General features: G+C 40.3%; 1 protein-coding gene across 1 annotated transcript in view; it reads left to right on the top strand.

Annotated features, from left to right (window-relative positions):
* Positions 1-21,074, top strand: part of LOC134745946 (uncharacterized) — a 105,382-nt gene that overhangs the window by 49,762 nt on the left and 34,546 nt on the right. The gene's annotated exons all lie outside the window — the stretch shown is intronic.

The following is a 21,074-nucleotide window of genomic DNA, read 5'->3' as shown; positions in this document are numbered from 1 at the left end:
CTACGACGGTTTAGGAGATACAGCCCTATAAAGTTTTTTTTATTTTTTATATTGTGTTTTTTGTATATTACTTTGGGATTCCGTAAAGGGGAACGAAAATTTTATTATTTTTGCGCTACGACGCACGGTTTAGGAGATACAGCCCTAAAATGATTTTATTCCTCTTTTTCTTTTTTGCGTTTTTCAATCTTAATTAGGGGTTTCTTAAAGGGTTTTTTTTTTAATTATTTTTGCGCTACGATGCACGGTGTAGGAGATACAGCCCTATAAAGTTTTTTTGTTATTTTTTTCTTTTTTTTCACTGTGTTTTTAGTATATTATTTTGGGGCTTCATAAAGGGAAACGAAATTTTTATTATTTTTGCGCTTACGATGCACGATTTAGGAGATGCAGCCCTATAAAGATTTTTTTTAGTTTTTTTTTTTCATTGTGTTTTTTGTATATTAGTTAGGGGTTCCATAAAGGGGAACGAAAATTTGATTATTTTTGCGCTACGACGGTTTAGGAGATACAGCCCTAAAAAGTTTTTTTTTATTGCGTTTTTTTAAATATAAATTAATGGTTACATAAACGGGACCGAAACGTTTATTTTTGCGCTACGACGCACGGTTTAGGAGACAGCCCTATAAAGATTTTTTCCTCTTTTTTTTTCTTTTTTGCGTTTTTAAATCTTAATTAGGGGCTTCTTAAAGGGGAGCGAAAATTTGATTATTTTTGCGCTACGATGCACGATTTAGGAGATACAGCTAATACTGCCCTATAAAGATTTTGTTTCTTTTTTTCATTGTATTTTTCATGTATTACTTTTGGGTTACATAAAGGGGAACGTAAATTTTATTATTTTTGCGCTACGACGCATGGTTTAGGAGATACAGTCCTATATTTTTTTTTACAATGCATGTGCTCGAAAAGTGCGTTTCCTACGGAGCCATATCGTGCGGAAAGTACTGCTTTTCCGCACTAGTGCTTTTTGTTTTCAATTTTTTTTTACAATACATATGGTGCTACTTTCTCGCACTAGTGCGGAAAAGAGCACTTACCGTGCATATGTCGAAAGTTTAAAGGGCCATATGTACTGTAAAACGTACGATACACGTGCGAATCGGGTAATTCGCAACTCGTGTCGATTTAAAACACTCCTTTTAATAATTAAACTTATTTGCCATGATATGTTTTTTTATTTACTCGCACAATGCATAGTAAAACATTGTATGATACACGTGCGTAAAGATGATTTCCGCACTTGTTGCATAAATAGCAATTTTTTTTATCAAAGAATGAAAGAAAGTCACGGTATTAATAACCAAATTTTACTTTAGTGGTACCTTTTCCCTATCACTGTCACAAATGTATGTGGCGTTCACGTAAACGCGATATTTTTAAGATTTCCCTGCGCAATGTTGCCAGCTCGCTCGCAAATCAAACATGTACTTACAGTTCTTTTGCATAATGGTGACATTGTACAATATCTATAAGTTTTAAATAGGTAAAAGATAATTCGACGCATTCTTTGCTTGCTTGTTGCTTGTTGTTGTGTTGTTTGCGTAACTTCTTTGAATAAGTTGCGTTAATTTGGCGCACAGGCGAAGTAAACATGCGTTGCGTACGGCAAGGTCACGCCGCGACTCCACCCTGCACGGCCTCCGTTGCCCATTCAGACCGCCCGCTAGCTTCGTTTGAACGCAAATAATATTTTTGTAATATTTGTTTATGCAGTGGATGCAAGTGACACAAATTCATACATCTTATTTATCCCGCATTTCAAATTAATAAGATGTAAACTCTAATATCTTTAATATTCTTTTGTAACGGTGACAGCCTGTTACAACAAAATCATCAAATATCTTATGAAGCTATGCCTTAATAAGACACAAAATCATTTAATGGACCTATTTAAACGATTAAATTCGACCTAAGTAATTTTTTTTAACTAATTTTTTTTTGTGTCATTTAGAATATTATGACATAGTATCAGATTGCAGTGGACGTAATTGACACAAACTATGTTTTCACACTAAAAACACTATCCTAAATGCAACACAGTTACATGTTTTCTCTCGAATATTTTTTTCTCCAAAATAATTCAAAATAAAAAATAATTACCACAAAATAACAAATTACAAGAAAAGCAAATTATATATATGACACAAAACAAAAATGTAAGATTTACATCTTAACAAAGTATTCATAAGCGAAAACAGAATTGACTTTAATATTTTTATAACCTAGGGGTCAAAATATAGCCAGCGGTACAGGTCTATTAAGTCACTGGGCAAGTAGTTATACTTAAGGCAAAGATTAAAAAATACAGAAAGTACATTAAACATTTCGTCCCCCGCGTAAATAATGTGCTCCATGTTGTGTGGATATTCATACAAATAGGTACTAGCGGGTAGATTCAATAAAAATCAGTTGCTATGGATTACGCCTTTTATTTACGTCATCAATTTAAACAATTATTAATCCAATAATTATAACTATTATACAACAATATATAATTTACTTAACTTTATACTTATGTAAAGTTAGCTTCTATTTCCACTGCAATTTTAATAATGTACTTTAGGCATTAGTACTTATGGCTTATTTTTATAACGAGGAAGATGTTGTGTGGGTATTCATACAAATAGGTACTAGCGGGTAGATTCAATAAAAATCAGTTGCTATGGATTACGCCTTTCATTTACATCACTCCATACTTCTTCTTCTTCTTCTTCTTTTAAAATTATGGCTTCAGCCCAGTGGGACTATTTCGCCAGTATCAAGGTATTGAGAGGTTTAAAAACGACAAAAATTATACGGTTGTACAAGACAGTGTACGGTGATTTGTTAGCTCTTGTAAATCGATAGCTAGACTTTACAAGAAGCACGTGGACTACCGGCCGTTGACTCCAAGATGGTGGTTAAACGCGCTTCAAAATTAATTCTATCACTCCATACTGAGGCCATCAAAACCCGGTGATTTACCACGCTTCATTGATCTTACGGTCTTTAGGATCTGTTTTGGGGTGAATGTCAATTCCGAGCTCCCATGGGGTTGGTCTGCAGTGTGGTGCACATCAGATACCGTGGGCAAGGGGTCGGTTTTAAAATGTTGAGCAAATAAATTGGCTATTTCAAAAGAATTTTGACAATTTTCTATATTATTAGGCACATTAGTTTTCGGATTTAGCTTTTTAACCGCACCCCAGAATTTTATAATTTTTTTATTATTCTTATGTGTTGATAAAATGTCTAGTTTAATCCTATCCTCGTTATCCTGACACCACTTTAATTTGTTCTTAAATTGTTTGCGACTGTTGCTCATCTGTTCATACGTAGGTCCTGAGGGCGGCTTACCATTCATTTGCCAACATTTAAAGTGGAAACGCGCCCGCTCATGGAGATCTTTAACGTGGTAATTCCACCCCGCGACCTGTCTGTGTTTATGCTTACGTGAAACAGAACGAGAACCGGCGCTAGCTATAGCCGCCTGCTTTAAAGATGTAACAATCATATTATATAATTTGTCAATAAGGACAAAGTGCTTAGTGCAACTAACATTACATTCTATACAGTGACTAGAATATCTCATGAAATAAAACTATGAAAACGGATTATATCGCGTATATTGAATTTATAATACATCCCGACGTTTCGAACGGGTGACCCGTTGACCACGAACGCTGTAAAGAGTTCGAAACGTCGGGATGTATTATAAATTCAATATACGCGATATAATCCGTTTTCATAGTTTTATTTCATGAGTAACTATCGCGGTAACCGAAGACAATAGAATATCTCATGTTTTTAAAACTATCACAGCAAAATTGTGCATATCTGTTTATTTGGTCGATATCCCTGTTTCCCCATATTACTTTATTTAATGTACTTTTAACTTTCATACCAGGGTCACAACGTTTTAATGTTATTTTACTGATGTTACAGTCAATCATAAGAGGAAAATGTTCCGACCATACCACATCGTTCAGCACGCTAACACTTGAGACGGTATTTATTCCAGCATAGGTGGTAACGCATTGATCTAACCACCTTCGAACTCCGTGTCCGTGAGCCTCACTCATCTATATATATATAAACGTAAAAGTCCTGACTGACTGACTCACTTAAATCAACGCCCAGCCCAAACCATTGGACCTAGAGAGCTGAATTTTTCACAATAGGTAGTTTTTATAACGATAGTATCCACTAAGAAGGGGTTTTTCAAAATTCATCCCCTAAGGGGATGAAATGAGGGTTCAAAGTTTGTATGGGGTTCAAGTTTTATTTTAAGCTAGCAATTTGAAACTTCGTTAAAAGATAAATTAATAAAATACAAGAAAACTAATTACAGCGTTTTTGAAAATTCATCCCTAAGGTGGTGAAAAGGGGGTTGAAAGTTTGTATGAGAATCTAAAATTTTTTTTCAAGTGCGGGACTTGAAACTGTATATGGACATATTATTATAATACAGGAAAAGTAATTTCAGCGTTTTCAAAAATTCATCCCCTAACAGGGTTAAAAAGGGGTTGAAAGTTTGAATCCATTAAAACCTCTTAGAAAGACATAATAACCGATTACAAAAAAAAGTATAATTTCGACGTTTTTGAAAATTCAACTAAGGGGGTTAAAAAGGGGTTGAAAGTTTGTAGGGGAATTTTATTTTAAGCTAGGTACTTTTTGAAACTTCGTGGAAAGATATTTAATTAAAAGAGAAATAAACTAATTTCTGTATTTTTGAAAATTCATCCTCCAAGGTGGTAAATAAGGGGTTGAAAGTTTGTATGGACTGTATAGAGATCATACCTGTTTTTGAGTGCGGGACTTCAATCTTTGTACAAAGGCATAGGTGTTATTAATTAGAATTCAAGAAAATAAAATTTAAGCGTTTTTAAATGTTCATCCCCTTAAAGGGTTAAAAAGGGGTTGAAAGTATGAGCCCATTACAAATGCTTTGAAACTTCTTAGAAAGGCATTGTTAGTTAGTTAGTTAGTTTTGCTGGGCATTTTCCGCAACTCGACATCCAATGTGCCTATTTTGCGTGAAACGAGGTAGCGCTACTCTAACCACCCCAGCTCCTCCACGAAGCCTAGCAAGGTCTTCAGGTTGCTAGTTGCTTCCTTTAGTGTGCATGGATTCCCTAGGTATTTGCTCCTATATACTTCTACCTGTTTACAGTCTAGGAGAATATGTTTTGTTGTTTCTTCTTTTGCCATGCACGCTCTGCACATGGGGCTGTCCGTTTTACCCATAATATGTAGGTGTTTGTTTAGTGTGTTATGTCCTGTTATTAATCCTACTATTTTACGTAGTTGGCTTCTTGGTGTTTTCAGTAATATTTTGGTAAGTTTGTGGTTCAGTTCCGGTAGAATTTCTTTGGTTTGCCTGCATGTCTTCATTTCATTCCAGTACTTGTTGTGCAGTTGTCTGTGATGTTGTTCTAGCTGGTTGTGTATGTAGGATATTGGTAGGGGCATGATTGGCTCGGGTCCATATGCCGGTGTTTCTGAACCTTTCCTGGCCAGTTCATCCGCTGCATCGTTTCCTCTTGATCCACTATGCCCCTTTATCCATTGTACTGTTACTTTGTTGCCTTCTTTGCTCACTTCAGTGAGGCTTCGATGACATTCAAGTATAAGCTCTGAAGTAAGTTTGTCGCTGCATAGCGCTTGTAGTACCGATTTACTGTCTGACAGTATTAGTATGGTTTCGTGTTTCACTTGTCGTCTTGTAATAGCATTGCAAGCTTCTATTATTCCTAAACATTCAGCTTGGAATACCGTATTGTGTTCACCAAGGGACTTTGCGATGTGTATGTTCAGGTCCTCTGAGAAGACACCACATCCTGTCCCTTCGTTTGTCTTTGAGCCATCTGTAAATATTCTTAGGTTTATTTGGTTTAGTCCTTCTTTCGGATCTTCTGTTAACGATATGGCGTAATCTTTCCAGAAGATCATAGTTTTTGGTATTTTGTCGATGGGCGCTTCCAGCATGGGCAGTTTTAAGATCGTATTTTCATAGATCTTCTTGTGCGATGAGCTGAAAGATGTCCATAGGTTTAGATTTTTCAAACGAAGAGCTGTGGCAGCCGCTTCTTTCTGTATGTATAGTATGTGTAGTGGCAGGAGTCCTAGCATTATTTCTAGAGCCGCAGTCAGAGTAGTTCTCATGCAGCCCGTTGCAGCCACACATGCTAGTTTTGTGTTTTATTTAGTTTGTCTATTACTGTAGTTAGCTGGGTGCGGGGCCACCATACCACCGCGCCGTAGCTGATCATTGGCATTATTACCATTTTGTACAGCCACAGTATAATGTGAGGGGCAAGTCCCCATCTTTTTCCCACCATCCTCCGGCATTGCCAAAAGGCTACTGTTGCTTTGTTCAGTTTATTGTCCAGGTGTTTGCTCCAGTTCAGTTTATCGTCCAGGATTATGCCTAGATACTTTACGTCCTTTGAAAGTGTCAGTTTTGTGCCAAAAAGTGTTGGCATTGCATATGTACCCAGTTTTCGTTTGTGTGTGAAGAGAATTGTGTCGGTCTTTTTTGGGTTTACCGATAGGTCATTCTCCTTGCACCATTTCTCTACTATTCTCAGTGCTGTCTGTGCGAGATCGCACAGTGTGCTTATTACTAGGCCGCTGATTAGTATTACTAAGTCATCTGCGTACCCTATAGTCATAAAGTGTTTGTTGTTTAGTTTTGTTATCAAATCGTTTACAACCAGGTTCCAAAGCAATGGTGAGAGTACTCCTCCCTGGGGGCATCCTCTCATGACTAGTGCCTGGTGATTTTGATTTTCGGTTAGTCTTATTATTCTCTGTCTTAGCATATTCATTATCCATTCGATTATGAGCGGATTGGTTCCATGTCTATGTAATGCTTGTTGAATGCTGCTGAAATTGGTCTTGTCAAAGGCTCCCTCTATGTCGATGAAGGTGCCTAGACAGGAGTTTTTCCTCGCTAACGCATTCTCTATGTTGCTTACTACAGCATGGAGAGCTGAGTCAGTTGATTTACCTTGACTGTAGGCGTGTTGGTTTGGATGGATTGCTATGTTTTTTAGAGCCGTGTCCTTCAGTTCTCTGTCACATAATCTTTCTAGTGTTTTTAATCGGTTTTTCCTGGTTTTGGTAGGAAAATCACTTTCACTTCCCTCCATTTCTGTGGTATATACCTAAAGGCTATACAGCTGCACAGTAGATTGGATAGATGTTTTATTAGTGTGTGTCCTCCCCACTTTAGTAGGGCTGGGTAGATTCCGTCTGTTCCCGGCGATTTAAAGTTATCAAAACTATTTACCGCCCAGGTCGTTTTGCTATGTTCTGTTATGCGTTCTGCTGTCTTCCATTCTCTTTCAGTTGGATTGTAGTTCGTTATGTGTTGTTCCGGGTCTTGCTCATTTACTACCTTGCATCCTGGGAAGTGGGTCTCAACCAGTAGCCTTTCTGTCTCTGCTGGGCTACTGGTGGTGCTATTATCCTGTCTCCTCAGGGTGCCCAGTAGTTGCCTTGGTTGGTCTGCAAGGATTTTCCTTGTTCTGTTTGCCTGTGTTACAGTGGATATGTTATCGCAGAAATTCCGCCATGTGGCTGATTTTCTGTATCTCAGTCTTTTCTTATAGTCTGTTTTAGCTGTTTTGTACTTATCCCAGTCCTCTTCAGCTCTTGTGTTCATTGCTCTGTTAAGTAACCTTCTCATTTTTGTTCTCATTCGGTCCAACTCCGGTCCCCACCAGCTGTTGTTGTTACTGCTTTTCCCTCTAGCTGATGAGGTCGATAGTGGACATGTGTTTTCGTAGCTATCGGTAATGTTCTTAATAAGTAAGTTTACCTGTTCCTCCAACTCCTTTGTATTGCTAGGTCTGTCTGTGTGTGTGTTATTGTCTAGTTTACCTTCCATAAGTTCCTTGTACGCCGGTATGTCCGTGCGTCTCGGGTTTCTTCTAGGTGTGGGTGTCTGTGTGTCGGCTGTTAGGTCGTACCGAATCCATCTGTGGTCGGAGCAGGATAGCTCGTCCGACACGTGCCAGTTGCATATGTGTTGAGCTGCCAGTCCTGTGCTTAGAGTAATGTCAATTATAGTATTACATCTACGAGTGACAAAGGTTGGTTTGGATCCTGTGTTTAATATATCTAGGTTAGTTGACATAAGGTATTCAACAATATCGTTACCTCTTTTGTTGTTGGTTTCCATTCCCCATAGGTTGTGATGGCCGTTGCAGTCTGCAGATATGACCAGCTCGAGCCTTTCTCGTTCGCAGTAGTGTATGAGGTTGTTCATCTCCACTGGAGGTGGTTCGTCCTCCGCCGCCATGTAGGTGGACGCCAGGACTATCTCCGGTAGATTTGAGTTTTGTGTTCTGAGGAGTTTTATGGCACACACGTCTCTGGAACAGAATTGAGTTAGTGGTTGTGCCATTATGTTACGAGATATGTATATGCAAGTTCTGGGCTTGTATTGTGTGTTATAAAATAAATTACCTCCGGTGTTACAAAGGCCGTTTATGCGTGTGTTCCTGATCCACGGCTCCTGGATCAGGGCTATGGATGTTGGGTTAACCTCCAGCCATTTTCGAAGTTGAGCCGTTGCAGATTCGCTGTGCTGGAGGTTAACCTGGAGGACCTTACAGTGGGAAGGCGCCATCGGAGGGTGTCCCTTCTGCCGCTTTTCCCTTCAGGTCCAGGAGACTTATCCCCTTAGGTAGCCCGTCTTCGTCCTCAGAGTCCAGCAATATGCCTTCCTCGAGGTCAAAGTCTTCTTGTTTTTCCGCGCTGTCCGTGTCCATAGCAGAGGGGGTATCGAGTGTGGATGTTTTTTCCGCGGTCTTGTCCTCCCCTCTGTTTATGTTCTCCTCTGTTGTGTTTTTCTCCGGTGGAGAATCCCTGAAGCGCCCTCCGCCGTGCTGGAAACGGATGTAGACTGTCCCACATAAGTAGTTCAGTCTCCTCCCTTTTTCCATCACAGTAGGAACGACGTCCTCAGGTATTCCCACAAGGAGTAGGGTGCAGGATCTCTTCTTAAGGGGGATCGCCTGGTTGAGAGTCCTCTTTCTCACCATGGCCCACGGGTTCTGGAAGTTTAGGACCCTTCCCACCTTGGTAAGGTTTTCTTCCAGGGCCGGGATCAAAATACCGCACCTTGTGTTACGGACCATCTCGTCCTCCCTCTTCCCGACTAGACGGTCTCCGTTCTCGAGGGTGGCCGACTCCAGCCACTTCATCAGCCACTCTTTGGTTTTTGCGTCCTGGCATCACAGCTTCAGGTACCCATCCACAAAACTGGGTCTACCCGAGAACGCTGGGGCCTCCGCTACGGTATCCAGATCGGTCTCTATGGCCGCCTGGAAGATGGCGTCCCCGATCTTCCTCTCCACCGTTTCAGCGTCCTGCTGCGTCAGTCTGCCCGTGCGGTCGTTGGTGATCGCAACCGTCAGGTCCGTCGCTGCCGCCGCTGCATAGGAGGAGGGTTGTATCTCATTCCCCATGGCGTCTGTCCTGCGTTTTTTGTAGTCGCCTCTGGGGGATATGGTTTCATCCAGGCGCGCCCTCTTGGCTTTTCCCTCCGGTTTCTTTGCCTGGTTTTGTTCTGCAGTGGTCGTCACTCCCTCACCCTGTCCCTTCTGGGCGTCAACCTCCTGCTTGTTCCCAGAGGTGCGGCTGTTTGCCTCTCTGCGCTTTTGGAGCCGCTGCCTCTGCCTCTGTGAGACTTTCTTCCGCAGTGGTGCGTTTTCTTCGGTCTGGGTAGGCTTCCCTCTTGGTTTGCACCTGATCTCCCAGCCGGGATCTATGATCTGCTTTGAGGGTTCAACAGGTGTTGTCCCACTCGCCGCTGTCATCGGTTTGCTTGTGGAGGGTCTAGCTGTCGGAGGCTCCATCCTCTCTAGTTCAGTCACCTGGGCTGGGGTTCCGGTAGGTACCCCGGCTTTCAGCGGCCTATCTAGCTTCAATGGCTTCTCCTCGGCTTTACCACTCACTATCTGTTTCGCCCCCCTTAATGCTTCAGCTTTCGCCGTCTCAGCTAAGGAGGTCGTTTGTTTCTGTTTGTATTTTTTATTATTTTGATTTTTATTTAAAGTCTCTTCCATTCAGTTCCCACGAGTAGCTAGGGATGTAAAAGGTCAGTACTACGCAGAGCCCCGCTTGCGTAGACAAGGCTTTATACAACGGGTGTCGCCCGGTACCCGAGGCCTATCGTTCGCGACTGAGCTCCCTCTCAGCCATGCATCCATCGGCACGATCAGTTACACCTTGGATTAGGGGATTGGAAATTGGAAAGGGGTTAGAAGGTTAGGAGAAGGAAAGAGAGGGAAGGAGGGTTGACACGGGAATTTAAACTCTTGAAAGCCGGAACGCGGACCCACGCTAGCAGGCATTGAACTCCAATTGTTAATTAATTAGAATTCAATACCTACTGCGCGGGTCCACGCTCCGGCGTTCGAGAGGCTAAGACAGGAAATGATAGTTTGGAACATGGGATTAACCTCTCGAAAGCCGGAACGCGGACCCACTAGCAGGCATTGAACTCCAATTATCAACTAATTAGAGTTTCAATACCCACTGCGCGGTTCCACGTTCCGGCGTTCGAGAGGTTAAAGACGGGAATTCTAGGGTAAGGAAGGAACACCTGGCGGGTGGGGATGCCACATCTCTTGGCGTGGCCCACACCAGGCGAGGCCCTCATACTCTGCTACTAGTGGTCCGGGGTATGTTGGTAAACATGGCGACGCCCGTACTAACCACTAGCATTGCCCAGGGGGGACGACTGGGACGCGTATGATGGACTTGGGGTGTTGGCCAATGGCTCAGCGTCGCATACCTGGCGTACCTACTACCCCCTCCCCCCAAGGCATTGTATAAGATTACAAAAAAAGTTATTTCAACGTTCTTAAAAATTTCAACCCCTAAGGGGGTTAAAAGGAGATGTAAGTTCATATGTGGTACAAGTTTTCTTTGAAACTTCGTAAAAGGGCATTATATTAAAATACCTAGACGAAAACTAATTTCACCTTTTTTTTTAAGTTTGTATTAATAAAGTTTGCATCGGGAGCGAACATTTCTTTTGAATAGTGGACTTTAAAATCTTCTAAGGGGGTCGTTGAGAGGTATTATATCGAGAACACTTTTTTTTCAGTTAGAGGTTTGCAACTTCGTAGTTTGTGAAAGTAAACTTCACACTTTGTATAATACTATGTGGTGATGATGATTCTGTCCCTACTTATATCTTTTGCTGCATAATATTCTATGCTCATATAAAATATATAACCACCAACATACAAATCCACGCGTATGATGTCGCGGGCAACAGCTAGTCTATATATATAAACGTAAAAGTCCTGACTAACTGACTGACTCACTTAAATCAACGCCCAGCCCAAACCGTTGGACCTAGAGAGCTGAATTTTTCACAATAGATAGCTTTTATGACGTTAGTATCCACTAAGAAGGGGTTTTTCAAAATTCATCCCCTAAGGTGGTGAAAAAGGGGTTGAAAGTTTGTATGGAGATCATAATTTTTTTTAGTGCGGGACGAAACTGTATAAAGGCATATTATTAAAATACTAAAAAAGTAATTTCAGCGTTTTTGAAAATTCATCCCCTAAAAGGGTTAAAAAGGGGTTCAAAGTGAATATATTACAAATGCTTTAAAACTTCTTAGAAAGGCATTGTATAAGATTCCAAAAAAGTTATTTCAACGTTCTTGAAAATTTAACCCCTAAAGGGGTTAAAAAGGGGATGTAAGTTTATATGTGGTACAAATTTTCTTTTAAGCTAGGAACTTGAAATTTGGTAAAAAGGGCATTATATTAAAATAGACGAAAATTGATTACTTACACCGTTTTTGAAGTTTGTATTAATAGTTTCGGGAGCGAATATTTTTTTAAATAGTGGACTTGTAAATTTTCTAAGAGGGTCGAGAGGAATTATATCGGGAACAATTTTTTTCAGTTAGGATCTTGAAACTTCGTAGTTTGTGAAAGACAAATTTCATGCATTGTATAATTATTAACAAATAATTAACCGTCCCTACTGATATCTTTTGCTGCATAATGTTCTATATTATGCTCATGTAGAATATATAACCACCAACATACAAATCAACGCGTACGAAGTCGCGGGCAACAGCTAGTAAAAGTATAAGTGTCACTGTCAAGTCCAAGCAATAACTGGTCTGCACAAATAAGTTCGTGCTCGTCGCAAAACGTCTTCAGTTCATCTCCAAATCTCGTATTCGGATGCGCGTTAAAATCGCCCAACACATATGTAACTTCACTTCCGCTTTCTTCTATAATAGCGTGTATGTTTGCGAGACAGTCCGTGAAACTAATAAGATTTTCCTCACAGTCCACCGGCATGTAGATAGTGTAGATACTAAGTACTAAGAATTGGCGCTCCCCGAGTTCAACTTGAATCGCTGCAAATCGATCACTTGTGCACGTGATCACAGACACGTTAGAAAATATAGACTTCCGCCACATTAAAGCGACACCTCCATACGGACGACCTCGCAAGACACCTTTAGATGTATCAACCGAAGACTTTGCAAAGCAACCAAATTCATTGTTAATTCCATTGACAAATGACAAACTTAATGCATTTGTTCTAGCAAATACCTACATTTTGATACATAATTTTCACAGTTTTGGTCTGATTTTGATTTTTTTGGTATCAGTATATGGCTTGAGACATCATCGTTAATGTTGTAGTACATTGCTTTAACGCCCGACTTTTGGTTTGGTTATAAAACCCAAGTAATCGAATATTCTTTACATCATTTTGATTTCTTTGTATATTGCTCTTAAACTATTGTATATTTTGGTACATAGTGTAGAAATGAAATATAGAATATTTAATTGGCTTTCATTTAATAACCCACACGTGTATGTGCAATGCATAGTTTGGGTGCAATATGCAATATTCGCAACGAGGCGGGAGTCATTTTGATGACGTCATTCCGCTGAAGTAGATGGCCGGCGCCGCTGTCTCCCGGCAGTTTTGTAAACCCAATACTATGCCAAATAACATACTAAAAGTCGAAAGCGGTTTCCGGATCTAAACTATATTCCTGTTCAGACACACAAAAGGCCCACTGTGCACCGATAGCGGGCTGCACTATTGGATGCGCCCCACCTCCCAAAACCAGACGCGATCCGAGCGCGGTCACGCGAACACACATAATACTTACCTATATATATATTGTAATTTTCCAAAGTAATAAAAAACTAGTTACATCATAAAAGGTGAATTTATTGAAGAGAACCTCATAGAAGATCGAACATAATTTTTGGCGACCGAAGACATGACATTGCGCGGAGGCGCAATAACTTTAAGGACAACGTAACCTGCAACCACGAGGTCCACGAGGAGGAGGCGTGACGTGGAGGCAAAGTGGACTCCTGCCTGCTGCCTGCTGGTCTACGTATTTCAGGGGAGTGCCCGTTCCATCCTTCCACTCATTCTAACTCCTTTCCACAGAAAAATTTAGTGAAATTTACCCCTTTTTTGTGCAAACGTAAGACATTTAAGTAAAAGATCAAACCCCTTTAATTACATATAGCCATTTAGCTATCAATAAAGAATAAATTTGCATTGTAGTTGCATAGGTACTTATTGCACTCGCCGACTATTCCAGGTTTTGCGTAAACAAGTCGAGCGGCCGGGCCGACAGTTGCCACGCGGCGCGGAGAACAAAGGATCACGCGCATCGGCCACTCCATCGGCGTGATAGCACATTCTTAAGACTATCAACGTTGCACGGGTTTGAATCTGAACTGCAAGGTTTGCCGGATTAAACGGTATTTATAACATTTTTATTACTTGTTGTTCATTACAATGTCTGAAGCAGAGTTAAAAGATTTATTAAAAAAACGTAGTGTAATTAAGGGTAAAGTAACTGTGTTTAAAAATAAATATGCGGAATTTGAGAGCAATACAAGTATTACTTCCAGTCAAGTTAATGAGCTGGCATTGCGGTTGAGCAGATTTGAAATTGTTTTCAATAATTTTGATGACTTACGGGAAAAGATAGAATCGATAACCAGCGATAACGATCAGCTGACTGAAAATATACAGATTGAAAACGATTACTTTGATCTTATCAATTGTGCGCAAGAATTTATAGAGATGCACAAACAAAGGTTTGCTGATGCTGACGATGGAAGTGTTAGTAGCCGAAATTCAAGCCATCAAATTAATATTAAACTCCCCCAAATTAAGCTGCCGTCTTTCGATGGAAATTATGGCAAATGGCTTGAGTTCCGTGATACTTTTACGTCTATTGTGCACAATAATAGTTCTTTAAATGACATAAATAAGTTCTATTATCTGCGCACCTCCCTTGAGGGCAGCGCCGCGCTTGTAATTAAATCGTTGGAAATATCTGCCGCCAACTACGCCGTCGCTTGGAGTTTATTGTGTGATAGGTATGACAACAAGCGTCAACTGGTTCATAACCATTTGCAGTCCTTATTCCGCATAGAGTCTTTGACAAGAGAGTCAGATAAGTGTTTGCGTAACTTAATTGATAATGTAACAAAAAATTTACGAGCGCTCGAGAGCCTCGACGAGAGGGTAGATTGCTGGGATACGCTTATTGTTTTTCTTTGCTCCTCCAAGCTTGACCCGATCACATTAAGAAAATGGGAGGAAAAAAGAAACAGTCTAGAAGACTCGCCGAAGCTATCTGAGTTCACTGACTTTCTTCGTAGCAGGGCCGATATACTGGAGTCATTGGCTCGAAGCGGCAGTCACTTTGAAAGGCCTGAAACGAAACAGCCTCAAAAGAAATTAGATAAAATTCAAAAAACATTTGTCGCAGCCGCTTCGAACCCAACGACAACCAGCTCGCCTCAATCATCGTGCTTGATATGCAAAGGTGACCACCGTATATCTACGTGTAATAAATTTCTCGAAATGACACCAGAAGTGAGAGGTGACGAAATATATAAGTCAAAGGTGTGTCCAGTCTGTTTTCGAGGTGGTCATCGTGCATTTCAATGCCGAGCGAATCCTTGTAAAATATGTGGACGTAAACATAATTCATTATTACATCGAACGTATGTACCAAACAATGCACAGGTACCTAGTACCTCTCAGGCTAGTACCTCAACAGCAGGTGACAATCAAGTAAAAAATGCATTTCCGATATCATTCTGTTCGTCGGACGCAACGCAGGTGTTGTTATCTACGGCTATGGTAGATATTGTAAACAAAAATAATCAGTGCCATCGCGTACGCACGTTACTTGATTGTGGAAGTGAATCTTCGTTTATAAAAAGGTCATTACAGGAAAAATTAAATCTTCCTGTTTTTGAATATGAGACTGAGGTCTTTGGCCTTAATAAATTATCTTTTACAACGTTACGACGGTGCACGATAGAAGTGCAATCCAGGGATAGGTCAATAAAAATACCTATAATTTGCTCCGTAGTCGACGATGTAGGCAACGAAGTCCCTGAAAACGAGGTCGATATTTCATCATTAAATATACCTAAAAACGTAGATTTGGCGGATGAGTCATTTTATCGTCCCTCTGCAGTAGAATTGTTACTAGGGGGCGACGTTTTTTGGGGTCTTCTTATACAAGAACAAATAAAGCTAGGAAAAAATAAACCATTCCTACAGAACTCGCAGTTCGGATGGCTTGTTGTCGGTCCAACCACTTTTATGTCAAATAATAATAACGGGCTAGGCAATAAAGTTCATTGTAACTTCAGCCACGAAATCAGCGTCCAGTTAAGGAAGTTCTGGGAACTAGAGGAGCTGCCACCGCAGGAGAAGTGGACAGCCGAAGAAGAAGCATGCGAAGCTCATTTCCTCGAAAATACCTACCAATTGCCAGACGGCAGGTTTTGCGTGAGTTTGCCTCTAAAAGAGTCACCCGAGAAATTAGGTGACTCCTTTCATATTGCTAAAAAACGATTGCATTATTTAGAAAAACGATTTGAAAGGCAACCTCACGTAAAACAACAATATTGCGATTTTATCCGCGAGTATCAAGAGTTAGGGCACCTTACGCCAATAGAAAAACCGGAGGTCGCGAATTTTCTTGCCCACCACCCAATTTTACGTGAAAAATCGGCCACGACACGTTGTCGTGTCGTCTTCGACTGTTCAGCGAAGACATCGTCGGGTATGTCGTTGAACGACATATTAATGGTTGGGCCAACAATACAGGATGACATTTTTTCAATTCTCACTCGTTTTCGTCAACATGAATATGTATTGATCGGAGATATTGAAAAAATGTATCGCCAAATCCTAGTAAACGAAAATGATAGATATTTACAGGTCATTTTATGGCGCGAAAATAGTACGGAACCCATTAAATATCTGCGCCTCGATACCGTTACCTACGGCATGTCGTCCTCGCCTTATTTAAGCATAAGATGTTTATATGAAATTGCTAAGACTTGTGACGATCCGCATATAAAAACTATAATTGAGAGAGATATGTATGTAGATGACTTAGTTACGGGCTCGGACAGTTCCGACCAGTTAAAATATATTTTAACATCGGTCTCACAAACCTTAGCAAAGGCGCAGATGAATTTACGTAAAATAAAATCTAATTGCATTCAACTCTTTCAAGATGAGGAAAACTTTAACGAGCAATCGAATGTCGACTTTAATGACGAGTGTTCTACGCTCGGAATTCGTTGGAACCCAGCGGCGGATAAGTTGTTAATCAGCTGCTCGAAGGGCGTTAAAGATGTAAACAATGCCGATTCTAAGTGTACAAAACGTACTATCTTATCCACGATTGCAAGCATATTTGACCCTTTGGGTCTGTTAAGTGTTTGCACAATCACATTTAAATTACTTTTAAAGAATATCTGGGCATTGCACCTGGAATGGGACGATGAAGTGCCTTCCGATATAAAGCAAACGTGGAATAAGATCGTGCGCGGATTAAATATTTTGACTTCGTTCCAAATTGATCGTTATGTATTGCAACCTGAGGCGGAAAATATTGAGTTGCATTTTTTCTCGGATGCTTCCTTATTGGCCTACGCCGCGTGCGCATATATTCGCTCGATAAGCGATAAGGGAGTAGTGGTTCGGTTGCTCTGTGGCAAGGCCAAGGTCATGCCTGCTCGGCCAGCTGTTACTATCCCACGTGCGGAGCTACTGGGCGCATTGTTAGCCTGTCGACTTTACGACAAAATAAGGAAGTCATTGCGACAGAATATTGATAAAGTGTATTTTTGGGTCGACTCGAAAATCGTACTTTCGTGGTTAAACATTTACAAATCAAATAAAATGCAACTCAAGACCTTTGTATTACATCGAGTGTCTGAGATAACGGAATTATCTCGCGGCGCTCAATGGAACCACGTTCCGTCTGGTCAAAACGCAGCTGATGCAGCTAGTCGCGGGTTATTGCCCGATCAGCTGACATCTGACGGTATGTGGTTTCAAGGGCCGTCTTTTCTAAAGTGTAACGAAAGTGACTGGCCTTCTCAAGACAATTCAATTGAATTAAATTCAAATATACCGGAAGTTAAATCCACTGTTCAAGTAATGAGCGCGAGTCTGAGGAAGAACGCGTCAATGGATTTTATTAAATTAGAAAACTTTTCGAACTTCAATCGCTTGAAAAGGTCAGTCGCGTACATATTACGATTTATAAATAATTGTAAACAGCCTAAGAATAAATTTCAAGGGCCATTAAGTGTTTCAGAATTGCATGCGGCTGAAACTAAGCTTGTACAATATTCGCAAGAGACTTCATTTCTTGACGAATTAAATTTATTAAAAAATAATTTACCTATAAGCAAAAGGTCAAAGGTCTTGTCCTTAAACCCATTCCTAAATGAAGATGGTGTTATGCGAGTTGGCGGCAGATTATCCAACTCGGATTATATATATGATAAAAAACATCCGATAATTCTAGACGGTAAACATTATTTAAGTAAGTTAATATATGGACATTTCCATAAACAATTAAAACATACCGGGCCACAGCTGCTACATTCAAGCGTTCGCGAAGAATATTGGATAATAGGCGGACGATTGCTAGCGCGCAAAACTTATCAAACATGTATAACTTGCAAGCGCTTGCGAGGAGCAGTTGCGACTCAACTTATGGGAAACCTGCCCGCTCAGCGCGTGACGCCAGGGTACCCATTTCAATCCACGGCCATTGATTATGCTGGTCCGTTCTTAATTTTAAGTAAAAAAGGGCGTGGAGCCCAATTAATAAAATCATTTTTGTGCATAATGTGCTGTCTGAGAACAAAGGCCGTTCACCTTGAACTCGCCAGTGATCTCAGCACGCAAAGTTTCATTTTGGCTCTTAAGCGGTTTATTGCAAGGAGAGGAAAGCCTTACGAGATTTTTTCGGACAATGGCCGAAACTTTCTGGGGGCTAGTAACGAAATAGGCCAAGTTATTCATAGCTCTTATAACTCTGTCTCAGAAACGTTTGCTAATGAACACATTCAGTTCAGATTCGCACCCGCGTATTCGCCTAACTTCTCTGGCTTAATAGAAGCCGCAGTGAAATCCGCGAAATATCACCTTAAAAGAATAATTGGTAATATGCACTTCACATATGTCGAACTCGAGACGATTTTTGTTCAGGTCGAGTCGATTTTGAATAGTAGGCCTTTATGCCCCTTATCCTCCGATCCTCACGACCTGTCCCCATTGTCCCCTGGGCACTTCTTGATCGGACGATCGTTGACTTCGCTGCCAACGCTAAACCTCGAAGAAGCCAAACCGAGCCAGTTGCACCGATACGCACGGATGGAGCAAGTGCGCCAACACTTTTGGGCCAGATGGAGCCACGAGTATGTCAGCCTCCTGCAGCAGCGTACCAAATGGCGCTCGCGACAGCCTAACCTCCAGCCGGGTCAGCTCGTCCTTGTGAAGCAACCCCACGGCCCGCCGTTGACATGGCCGCTCGGCCGCATTGAAAAGCTACACAAAGGCTCTGATGGATTATGCCGCGTTGTAGATGTACGCACACGAAAGGGCCTAGTTCGACGTGGTATTTCCTGCATATGCCCTTTGCTGAAGGACGGAGAGGATACTGACCAACAACAACAATGTTGAAAGCAGGAGCTTTCAAGGCGCGGAGCATGTTCAGACACACAAAAGGCCCACTGTGCACCGATAGCGGGCTGCACTATTGGATGCGCCCCACCTCCCAAAACCAGACGCGATCCGAGCGCGGTCACGCGAACACACATAATACTTACCTATATATATATTGTAATTTTCCAAAGTAATAAAAAACTAGTTACATCATAAAAGGTGAATTTATTGAAGAGAACCTCATAGAAGATCGAACAATTCCCATAAGGCAGTGCACTATAAATTCTGCGAAGACTTGCACGCATGTGAGGGACTGGCAGCTATTTATTCGCGAATACGGAGCGCGAGTGGATCGCGAATGGATTAACGAATGCATTGTTGCACGAATGTGTAGAATGACGACTTGGAATACCACGTATGGCTTTAACATTCGCATAGTCATTCGCGAGTGTTAAATAGTCAATAATTATGATTAGGTATATACTACTACTACCTAACGAAGATCAATGTCTAAGATACGTTATATATGGTCGACCTTCACCCATACGTCTGACGGATGAAACTTATATTGTATGAAAGAAAATATGTTCCTGAACATAAATAAATAGGGTTGCCTAATGAAATATGTTCAAGGCTATTTTTAATAAATTTTTGAAAATAATTTTTTTTCTTCAAATTTCACCGATTTGTCTGACGAACGAAATAAGTTCCAATGGAAAGTATACAACTTCTACAACATGAATAAATTAGGTTGCCTATGTTTTTCCGGTCACTATCAGGAGGTTGCTGTGTTAAAACAGGTGAGTTAAAATCGATAATTGCATTGCGATAATCAATGTCTAAGATACGTTATATATGGTCGACCTTCACCCATACGTCTGACGGATGAAACTTATATTGTATGAAAGAAAATATGTTCCTGAACATAAATAAATAGGGTTGCCTAATGAAATATGTTCAAGGCTATTTTTAATAAATTTTTGAAAATAATTTTTTTTCTTCAAATTTCACCGATTTGTCTGACGAACGAAATAAGTTCCAATGGAAAGTATACAACTTCTACAACATGAATAAATTAGGTTGCCTATGTTTTTCCGGTCACTATCAGGAGGTTGCTGTGTTAAAACAAGTGAGTTAAAATCGATAATTGCACCCATCTGTCTGACGCTTGAATTATATATCAAAATAATGGTAATTTTATTGCGGATACAATGGTATAGGGTTGCCTGCAAAAATCCGGTCACAAATAAGGGTTGCCAGGCTTTTAAAGAAAATAAGAAGGAAAGACTTTTAGCGATAACTCAAAAACGGCTTAACTGATCACGATTATTTTAACTATTTTCGAATGTGTTTATTAATCACTATTTTTGTGATTTTTTTTCATAATTTTTGGATCAATGGTTCAAAAGTTAAAAGGAAAATCCCTTTTTTTTCTCTTTCTAAATAATTATTTCCGAAATGATTCACTTTATCAAAAAATGTTGTTCTAAGACCCCTATTTATTTTGAAAGACCTATCCAATGACACCCCACGCCATAGGGTTGAAACGATAAAAAAATTGTCACACACATTTTGTTTCTTTCAAAGCGATTATTTCCGAAAATATTCACTTTATCAAAAAATGTTTTTCTAATAACCCCTATTTATTTTAAAAGACCTATCCAACGACATCCCACATCATAGGGTTGAAACGAAACAAAAAATCCTTACATACATTTTGTTTCTTTCGAGGCGATTATTTCCGAAAATATTCACTTTATCAACAATTGATTTTTGAAAACCTGTATTCATTTCAAAAGACCTATCCAACAATATCCAGCACTATTGGTTTCAAATGAAAAAAAAAATACTAAATACCTTACATTTTGTTTCTTTCGAAGGGATTGTTTCCGAAAATATTCACTTTATCTAAAATTGATTATAGAAGACCCCTATTCATTTTAAAAGACCTATCCAACAATATCCGGCACTATAGAGCGTAACGATCATTTTTTTTTTTCATATCTTGAATATATGTACGAATAGCATTATAATTACTTCGGGCAACAGTTTTTACA

Source organism: Cydia strobilella, chromosome 1 (assembly GCF_947568885.1).
Source record: "Cydia strobilella chromosome 1, ilCydStro3.1, whole genome shotgun sequence".
In the NCBI taxonomy this organism is placed as follows: domain Eukaryota; kingdom Metazoa; phylum Arthropoda; class Insecta; order Lepidoptera; family Tortricidae; genus Cydia; species Cydia strobilella.
This window is presented reverse-complemented; position numbering and strand designations above follow the sequence as displayed.